General features: G+C 42.1%; 1 long non-coding RNA gene across 1 annotated transcript; it reads left to right on the forward strand.

Moving 5' to 3' along the window:
• Positions 1 to 6837: 6837 nt before the first annotated feature.
• LOC116411702 lies at positions 6838 to 9600 on the forward strand. Its single transcript, XR_004223299.1, has 3 exons — positions 6838 to 6925; positions 9272 to 9329; positions 9527 to 9600. It is a non-coding gene; the product is annotated as an uncharacterized LOC116411702 (long non-coding RNA).
• Positions 9601 to 9874: the final 274 nt, after the last annotated feature.

The raw sequence follows: 9874 nt of genomic DNA on the forward strand, positions 1-9874 counted from the left end.
AATGCATATTTATCATCTAGAAGGCGGGGTAATAATTGATCTCCTAAGTCATTATGTTATACCCCATGAGTTATTTGTATGGAGTTTTATGTCCAGTAATATACAAATTTGTGAGATGTTTTGCCTACACCGTCATTAGTACCTGATTATCAGCTCAAACTAGCAACATTATGCAGAGAAAAGTTATTAATATTGCATATTTTTTTTATTGGTAATGAGCCTTGAATATATAAAATGAATGAAATACTTTTGTTTGCAAAACAGTTTGTCTCAGCCTTTCCAAGTTTGTACAGGTATGGGACCCGTTATCCAGAATGCTCGGGACCAAGGGTATTCCGGATAAGGGATTTTTCTGTAATTTGGAACTCCATACCTTAAGACTACTAAATAATTAATAAAACATTAATTAAACCCAATAGTATTGTTTTGCATCCAATAAGGATTAAGTATATCTTAGTTGGGATCAATTACAAGGTACTGTTTTATTATTTGAATTATTTGATTAAAATGGAGTCTCTGGGAGACAGGCTTTCGGTAATTTGGAGCTTTCTGGATAACGGGTTTCCGGATAAGGGATCCCATACCTGTACTTGCTGTTTAAAGATGCTAAAAAAGTGCTGCTCTCTGGTATTAACTCACATATTATTATTGTGAATTGTGGTAATATAATAATCAAACACATTATTCAGTGAGAAACACAACCATTTATTGGCTCAGAATTTAAATACAAAATTCAAAAAACAAAAAACAAAACATACTATACCAAATGGAAGGTACATCCCATGCTACCTGGCACCCTCTCTCCTTCCTAACGCGTTTCGCAGGAAGCACTTAGTGTGCGAAACACGTTAGGAAGGAGAGAGGGTGCCAGGTAGCATGGGATGTACCTTCCATTTGGTATAGTATGTTTTGTTTTTTGTTTTTTGAATTTTGTATTTAAATTCTGAGCCAATAAATGGTTGTGTTTCTCACTGAATAATTTGTTTGATTATTATATGGTATTTTCAGGACCTTTCAGTGAGATACATCTTAGGTTTTCTTTCTCAATCTTACTAATTTGTTATTGAATTGTGGTAATAGCATAAATGGAAAATGTACTCACATTAATGAGCGAGAGGATATATATTAAACTGATATCTCAAGCAGAATAACAGGTTTGATTTTAACCTTATTCCTAAGTTTTTAGTAAATAGACCACCAAGGTTTGATTTTATATTGACATTTGTGTATTCCTGGGCACTTTGGGTACATTTATATGAATGTTTAGTGTCTCTGTGTAACATGTTTATTGATATTGTTTCTCATCCATGGAAATGTAACATTATAGGTTTAAATTAGTTATCAATTTTGTTAAAGTGTAAAATGAGGGTTCATTTTTATAGACATGTTCCCTTTATTCCCCTTACAGTACTGACAGTACCGAACCCTACTATTATTTGCTTTGTTTATTTTTTGTTAAAAAAGTTCAGTTTTTAGTTGTTTTGTAAATTCATCATACATTTACATAATACACAAATACGCACATTTTATTTCTTGTTATTTTTTTCCAGACAGTAACAAGTTCTGCATGGAATGACAGGGTAATACAGTGATTGGGTTATTATATACCTATAAATATATATATAGGGTTAGTGACACTGATATTCAGTGTAGGTCAGGGATAGAGGACACACGGAGAAGATTCATCTGTCGGTAACAGGAATGGAGACGTCACCCAAGGAAACCTGATGTAAAAGTGATGCAGTCGTAACAGAGACTGTGATTTAGGATAAAATTGAGGACTATTTGGAGATACAAAGTGGAATTTCAGCAAAACACATATGGAAGAGGTTGTATCTTTGTCTGTTATTCCAGCGGGTGTTTCCCCCACAGACTGTGTTTGCTGCTAAAGGCCTACCTAAGGGGGGGTGATGAATCTGTTCTTAAGCTGAGCCAATGGAACTTATTATTAATCCTGCAACAACTGTGTCACTACTCCCAGTGTTGCCCCTGCCTGCTACAGTATCTGATACTCACTGACTGATAATCTAATAGCCTTCCCAAGCCTGCATAAGCCTAAAGCAGTACCGCTTACCCACGCTGCACCTGTTCCTGACTCTGTATAGACTGGGTTCTAGCTCTGAGGAGCCAGAGAATGGCCGGGGCCTAAACAGGGTGTTGGTGAATCCCTGTACCAGTGCGGCTCCCTTATTCCCCATAGGGACTCAGTAGCTCAGGCCTGAATGGGTGTCACGTATTATTGTGTTCTGAGCCTTGCAAGGCCAGAGAATCAAGGAAAGCTCTTACAGGGAATGGATAAAGATTCCCAAGAGATGTTCCCGGCATCATTCACAGAAGTAATGTTTGCCAAGTGCTGTATAAAAGAATGGGTTAAGAAGTAACAAGAAACTTTTAGTTAAACTGATTCTGGAAACCTGTAATACTATTGGCTCCTGCTTAGGTACATGATGGTACTATGTTGTAGAAAGATGGGATGAAGAAGTTACAATCAGTTACAATCAAATACAGAGGGATAAGGGAGGTTATATGGAAAGTTTAATACTAAAACATTGGGGGACAATGACTAAAGCTGAAGCTAAAAGGAAATAAAGTCCATCTGAGTTGGAAGAGACAGGCTTAGGGATAGTTAGATTAGAGTTTATATCCTATCGCTGTTTCCCATCTCATTACATGATAATGAATTGTTATTACATAATATTTACATCATGGACATTTCACAGGTTCCAAGAGATGTTTGAAGATCTGAGGAGTTTTTCCCATGGACTTTACATAACTAAGTGCAAAATAAAATGATGATGAGTTGAATGAATAGGGGATACATTTGACGGGATTATGTAAAATATGTTCATACAGAATTATAGTGACACAGTATATGGAATGTACCCCTGCCAGTCACACTGACTTGTAAGTTAATTTGGGAAAGGACTGAGCCGCCTTTTAACATATGTTCTTGCCTTTTATAGATACTTGGGGGGTCGGGACATACTGACACCCGGCATATACCCTGGGGCACAAGGCTCTCTCTCTTCCTAGGAGGGACAGACAGATGTCTCTTCCTGAGAGATGGGCACACATCCAGACACACACACACACACACACACACACACACACACACACACACACACACACACACACACACACACACACACACACACACACACACATATATATGAAACATACACATATATTCAAACATTATATTTATATGTATTAATTATACAGAATATTCCTGTGAGCTGGGTATGAGTGACTGGCTGTTTGTACTCTGCATATAATTTGTAACTCCACACAATAAAGATATTTTGTTATCACCTTGGTGAGTGGTACTTTGACCATAATACTTATACAAAATTGTATAATAAATACATGATATTCTACATACAACTCCCCAATATCCATTCATCCCTCATTCTCACTGGGTTTATAGTTATGTGTAACTGTCACTGTGTCTGTCCCTTTCCCTTCCCTGCACTGCTGGTTCTGACTCCTGATACAACTCCCCAATACCCATTCATTCCTCATTCTCACTGGGTTTATAGTTATGTGTAACTGTCACTGTGTCTGTCCCTTTCCCTTCCCTGCACTGCTGGTTCTGACTCCTGATACAACTCCCCAATATCCATTCATTCCTCATTCTCACTGGGTTTATAGTTATGTGTAACTGTCACTGTGTCTGTCCCTTTCCCTTCCCTGCACTGCTGGTTCTGACTCCTGATACAACTCCCCAATACCCATTCATCCCTCATTCTCACTGGGTTTATAGTTATGTGTAACTGTCACTGTGTCTGTCCCTTTCCCTTCCCTGCACTGCTGGTTCTGACTCCTGATACAACTCCCCAATATCCATTCATTCCTCATTCTCACTGGGTTTATAGTTATGTGTAACTGTCACTGTGCCTGTCCCTTTCCCTTCCCTGCACTGCTGGTTCTGACTCCTGATACAACTCCCCAATATCCATTCATTCCTCATTCTCACTGGGTTTATAGTTATGTGTAACTGTCACTGTGCCTGTCCCTTTCCCTTCCCTGCACTGCTGGTTCTGACTCCTGATACAACTCCCCAATACCCATTCATCCCTCATTCTCACTGGGTTTATAGTTATGTGTAACTGTCACTGTGCCTGTCCCTTTCCCTTCCCTGCACTGCTGGTTCTGATTCCTGATACAACTCCCCAATATCCATTCATCCCTCATTCTCACTGGGTTTATAGTTATGTGGTTCAAGAACCTACTCGGAATGATTCTATTTTGGACTTGGTAATATCTAATAATACTGAACTTATATCTAACATTTGTGTGGGTGAGCATTTGGGGAACAGTGATCACAACATGGTCTCCTTTGAGATAATGCTACAGAGACAGCTCTATAAGGGAGTAACTAAAACGCTCAATTTTAGACGTGCAGACTTTGCCAGTATAAGGGCATCTCTGCAATGTGTCAACTGGGAAAGGCTTTTCATGGGGTTAGACACAGAAGGAAAATGGAACATCTTTAAAACATTGCTTTGCAGGTATACACAACAGTATATTCCCCTTGTAAGCAAGGAGAGGCATCGCAAAGCAAAACCTTTATGGCTGAATAAAAGAGTTAGGGTCGAGGTTGGTAATAAAAAACGTGCTTTTAAAGCATTCAAGTTAGCTGGGACAGCGGAAACTTTCAGCAGGTACAAGGAAGCAAATAAAGCATGCAAAAAAGCTATCAGGCAAGCTAAAATAGAGATGGAAAGGGATATTGCAACTAGGAGTAAAAAGAATCCAAAATTATTTTTTAATTATGTGAATAGTAAAAAAATGAAGCAAGAAGGGGTGGGAACTTTATTATCACGGGGGGGTAAGTTGGTTGATGAGAACGGGGAAAAAGCAGAAATTTTGAACTCTTATTTTTCATCTGTCTATACATCTGAGGAGACAGATAATGAAGGCTTCCCTTTTAATATGCCCAGTGCTAGTAATTTAGCTACTGACGCGTGGGTCACTCAGGAGGAAATTCAAAAGAGACTTGAACAGGTAAAGGTAAACAAAGGTCCAGGACCTGATGGGATTCATCCCAGGGTATTAAATGAGCTGAGCGCTGTGATTGCCAAGCCTCTTCACATAATTTTTCAGGATTCGTTGAGGTTTGGCATGGTGCCGAGAGACTGGCGGATTGCTAATGTGGTGCCATTATTTAAAAAGGGATCTCGTTCTCAGCCTGAAAACTATAGGCCTGTTAGTCTGACATCAGTAGTAGGAAAGCTTCTGGAAGGGGTAATAAGGGATAGGATAGTTGAATACATTGCAGTTCACAATACTATTAGTTTGTGCCAGCATGGTTTTATGCGTAACAGATCTTGCCAGACTAATTTAGTTGCCTTTTATGAGGAGGTGAGCAGGAACCTTGATGCTGGAATGGCAGTTGATGTCATCTACTTAGATTTTGCTAAAGCGTTTGATACAGTACCTCACAGAAGGTTAATGATCAAATTGAGGAATATTGGCCTAGAACATAATATTTGTAATTGGATAGAGAACTGGCTGAAGGATAGAGTACAAAGAGTGGTGGTAAATGGAACATTTTCTAATTGGGCCAGTGTGGTTAGTGGGTACCGCAGGGGTCAGTCCTTGGTCCTTTGCTTTTTAACTTGTTTATTAATGACCTGGAGGGGGGCATAGACAGTACTGTTTCTATTTTTGCTGATGACACTAAATTGTGCAAAACTATAAGTTCCATGCAGGATGCTGCCGCTTTGCAGAGTGATTTGACAAAATTGGAAAACTGGGCAGCAAACTGGAAAATGAGGTTCAATGTTGACAAGTGCAAAGTTATGCACTTTGGTAGAAATAATATAAACGCAAACTATCTACTGAATGGTAGTGTGTTGGGGGCATCCTTAATGGAGAAAGATCTAGGGGTTTTTGTAGATCACAAGTTGTCCAATTCCAGGCAGTGTCATTCTGTGGCTACTACAGCAAATAAAGTGCTGTCTTGTATAAAAAAGGGCATTGACTCAAGGGATGAGAACATATTTTTGCCTCTTTATAGGTCCCTAGTAAGGCCTCACCTTGAGTATGCAGTGCAGTTTTGGGCTCCAGTCCTTAAGAAGGATATTAATGAGCTGGAGAGAGTGCAGAGACTGCAACTAAACTGGTAAAAGGGATGGAAGATTTAAGCTATGAGGTTAGACTGTCGAGGTTGGGGTTGTTTTCTCTGGAAAAGAGGCGCTTGCGAGGGGACATGATTACTCTGTACAAGTACATTAGAGGGGATTATAGGCAGTTGGGGGATGTTCTTTTTTCCCATAAAAACAATCAGCGCACCAGAGGTCACCCCTATAGATTAGAGGAACAGAGCTTCCATTTGAAGCAGCGTAGGTGGTTTTTCACGGTGAGGGCAGTGAGGGGGTTGGGGAATGCCCTTCCAAGTGATGTGGTAATGGCAGACTCTGTTAATGCCTTTAAGAGGGGCCTGGATGAGTTTTTGAACAAGCAGAATATCCAAGGCTATTGTGATACTAATATCTACAGTTAGTATTACTGGTTGTATATATATAGTTTATGTATGCGAGTGTATAGATTGGTTAGTATAGGTTGTGTGCTGGGTTTACTCGGATGGGTTGAACTTGATGGACAATGGTCTTTTTTCAACCCTATGTAACTATGTAACTATGTAACTATGTGTAACTGTCACTGTGTCCTGTCCTTGGAGATTCCCATAAGATCTGAATATCTCTCCCTGGATATTTAGCTGTTGGTATATTCCTATCTGCCCTACCCCTCCCCTATACTGAGTGCATTGGCACATTCCCTAACTATTTGGGAATCTGTCCCACACCCACCCCACCCTGTGCAGGTAGAACAGGTTCCCCCAGTGCCATTTCATATCCAGCGGCTTTTGCTCTCGGCACCATCACATCTGCTCCCAGGGGGCCGGGAAGGGGCATGTTTGGTAAGTGGGGTAAATCCAAGCCTTGCTTATTACAGGGGATGGTACTTACCTGTGTATAGAACCTGTGTGACCCATCAGGGCCCCCCAACTGCCCCTCCCTCCCCCTCCCATTCCTGCCCCTAAACACTATAGCCCCTCTATAGATATGCCCCCAAATCCCACTCACTATCACTCACCCATGTGATTTCACTCTCAGACTCACTCCCCTTTAATGTAACCCTTTCATACCTGTACCCCATCTAACTTTATTCAGAATCCCCCCTCCCCTCTCCCTTCCCCCCCTCCTGTTGTGCCCGTCTCAGTGCCGCTCTCTAACCCACTTACACTCTATTCATCTAAATCTGTTCCTCCCATCACTGTTAGTGCCCCTGTCTCTCCCAGACTGACTGTGCCATGGTGGCTTCTCTCTCTGTCAGTGCCCCCTGTGCCCCCCATGCCCCTCACACCCCACTGGGGCAATAGGCATCTCCTCTCTTCTCACTGAGGCCTCAATCACATCCCTTTCTATTCTCCCTCCTGGTTCCCTTCTTGTGGGGCACATACAGTTTATTTATCCCTCTCTCTCTCTGCCCCGGGGCAGTTATTTACCCCCCTTGCCCAGAGGGAGATGCACCTGATACAACAAAATTAGGGCAGAGTTTAGCCCCCACCTACAGTTATGGGATCAGTGGGAAATTCCTGGCTCTGATATTGACCCAAAAGCTGAATGTAGGTTTAGTATCAGGGAGATATACTGGGCCCAATGTTGGTTCTCCCATCAGCCCATATCTCCCTATAGGACCCACTCTGTATCCCTATATACTTATATCCCAATGTTTGGATAGATACCAGTGACTGCCTCTGTGTGTGTGTGTAACCCTTTCTTGGCACACTCTGCAGGAATAGTGTTACACTCACCTCTCTGGGCTCTATTACTCGCTTAGTGCAGGAGATTTAGTTAATTTTACCTTAAAACAGGAGACAAATCACATTTCATGTACAAACTATAGGGAGCTAAACTGTCTAGTTTTTGGATCCACCAGGCTTCCCTATATAAAAGTTTTTTAACCCATCACCTCCTCTCCTTGATCTGGGAACTGCATCAATCATCTGAAACTTTAATTGATGAATACCATGAGCTTTTCTATAAAGTGCTTGGCCACTGGATGATACAATTTCTTACATTTAATCACTGACTCCCTAATCCTATCTCTGGCCATCCGTCATGTCTGCCCTACATAAACTGGGCCACAAGGGCATTAGATTGAATATATTACAGACATCGAAGTACATGAAAAATGCCCCCACGGGGGCCCAGTTGCACAAAGAGAAGATGTCACTTTGACACCAAATGTATCAGGCACAGCCCCTCCCATGGGCCCAATAACACTGGGATTATGAGGAAAATGTTGCCTTTAGGTAAATGAGCCCAACAGGATTGGAAAGGGATGATTTTTTAAAGCTCCAATCAGCATTAAATACTCTGGTTATTCAGTTTTTTTTATTGGGGGCAAACAGTGGTTATTGCTCACTGAGACACCTCCCTGCAGTTGGTCATAATAAAGGGGAAATATACCCATTGTGCAACATGAGGGCTAGGAATAGGGCCTGTGCTGGAAATACTTTATATTTTAGTAGGTAATTAGATTCCCAGTAACCAGATAATCCCCCTGCATAATGGGCTCAAACTAAGTAACCAGTCACAACAAAGAGCAAAGTGAGGGGATGTATACTGGGCATATAATATCCTGCCTCACAAGGCAGTTAGGGTTGAGCTAAAAAGAGCAGCCCTGAGCTCCAACATAGGAAGGCAGATTGGGGGTATCTCTCCCAGGCCATATTGCCAGTATTGTAAGGATCCCAGTGGTCAGGGCATTAGGATAGAGAGTTCCCTGATGGGATCCAGGCCACTACGGGGTGTCACAGAGTGAGATTCCTGCCAACTCTGCTCTCAGGGGGTGCCAGTCTGTATTGCCCCCTACATGTGATGTTGCCTCTAAGATCTGTGCTGTGAGTTACCCTGTGGGTGTTCAATAAACTCTTTTTGTTGTATTGTTTGCAAGAACCTCTGGAGCCCTCTGTCTTTATTTTTCTGTACAGCAGCAAGAGAGGTGTAGTTACACAACCCCCTCACCTTCCTCTTCCACTTCCAGTGATTTACCCATTTTACTTTTTTAGGAGACCATTAAAAATGGTGTAATATTTAGAAAACTAAAATCAGTAAAATTGAGGTTTGACTGTAAATCTTATTCTTCTTCTTCATAAATAAATTGTGCAACAGGGGCACCTACCTAAATCTGTGGGGTTGTTTCTATTCCATCAGCAAATATGGTGTCAATTCTCATGTGTTTGTAACTCCCCCTGTAGGTGCCAAGTGGAACTGCTGAATGAGGAGCCTGGGGAGGAGGGAGAAAAGCAGAGAAATGTTCTGTACTGACCCGTCCCAGAGTCACAGAGGGAATGGGCCACAGAGGAGTAAAAGCCCCCCTAACCCCACACTTTGTAATATTGGGAAACACCCACACATGGGCCCAATCCCCACCCACTTCTAGGTAACTCCACCCGTTTGGCCAAGGACTTGGACTGTCCCACCTAAACTATAGGGAGTTATACAGGGGGGAGTGGGGCCAGAAACTGATCCAGAAGCAGAACCGACCCAAACACAGAGACTGAGGAGCTGCACCTGAAAGGGAAGATGGACAGAGAAGCCCAGAGGGAGAAGGAGGGAAGGAGAGAAGATCCACAAGATCAGATCCAGCAGCTGTGGGAAAGGGTCCAACTGGGTCTGAGGATCCCTGACATGGAGGAACTGTGCAACTTGGCTGGTACATTGGGTTCCTTACTGGCACAGGGATCAGATGGAGCTGCACTGTGTGGGGCTGAGGGGGCAGATAATGAGGGCAGAGAGGCAGATGGGATAATGGCCCCTGGATTGGCTGCTACTGTGCTGGGTATAAGGAGACTGATCTA

Source organism: Xenopus tropicalis, chromosome 6 (assembly GCF_000004195.4).
Source record: "Xenopus tropicalis strain Nigerian chromosome 6, UCB_Xtro_10.0, whole genome shotgun sequence".
Taxonomy (NCBI): domain Eukaryota; kingdom Metazoa; phylum Chordata; class Amphibia; order Anura; family Pipidae; genus Xenopus; species Xenopus tropicalis.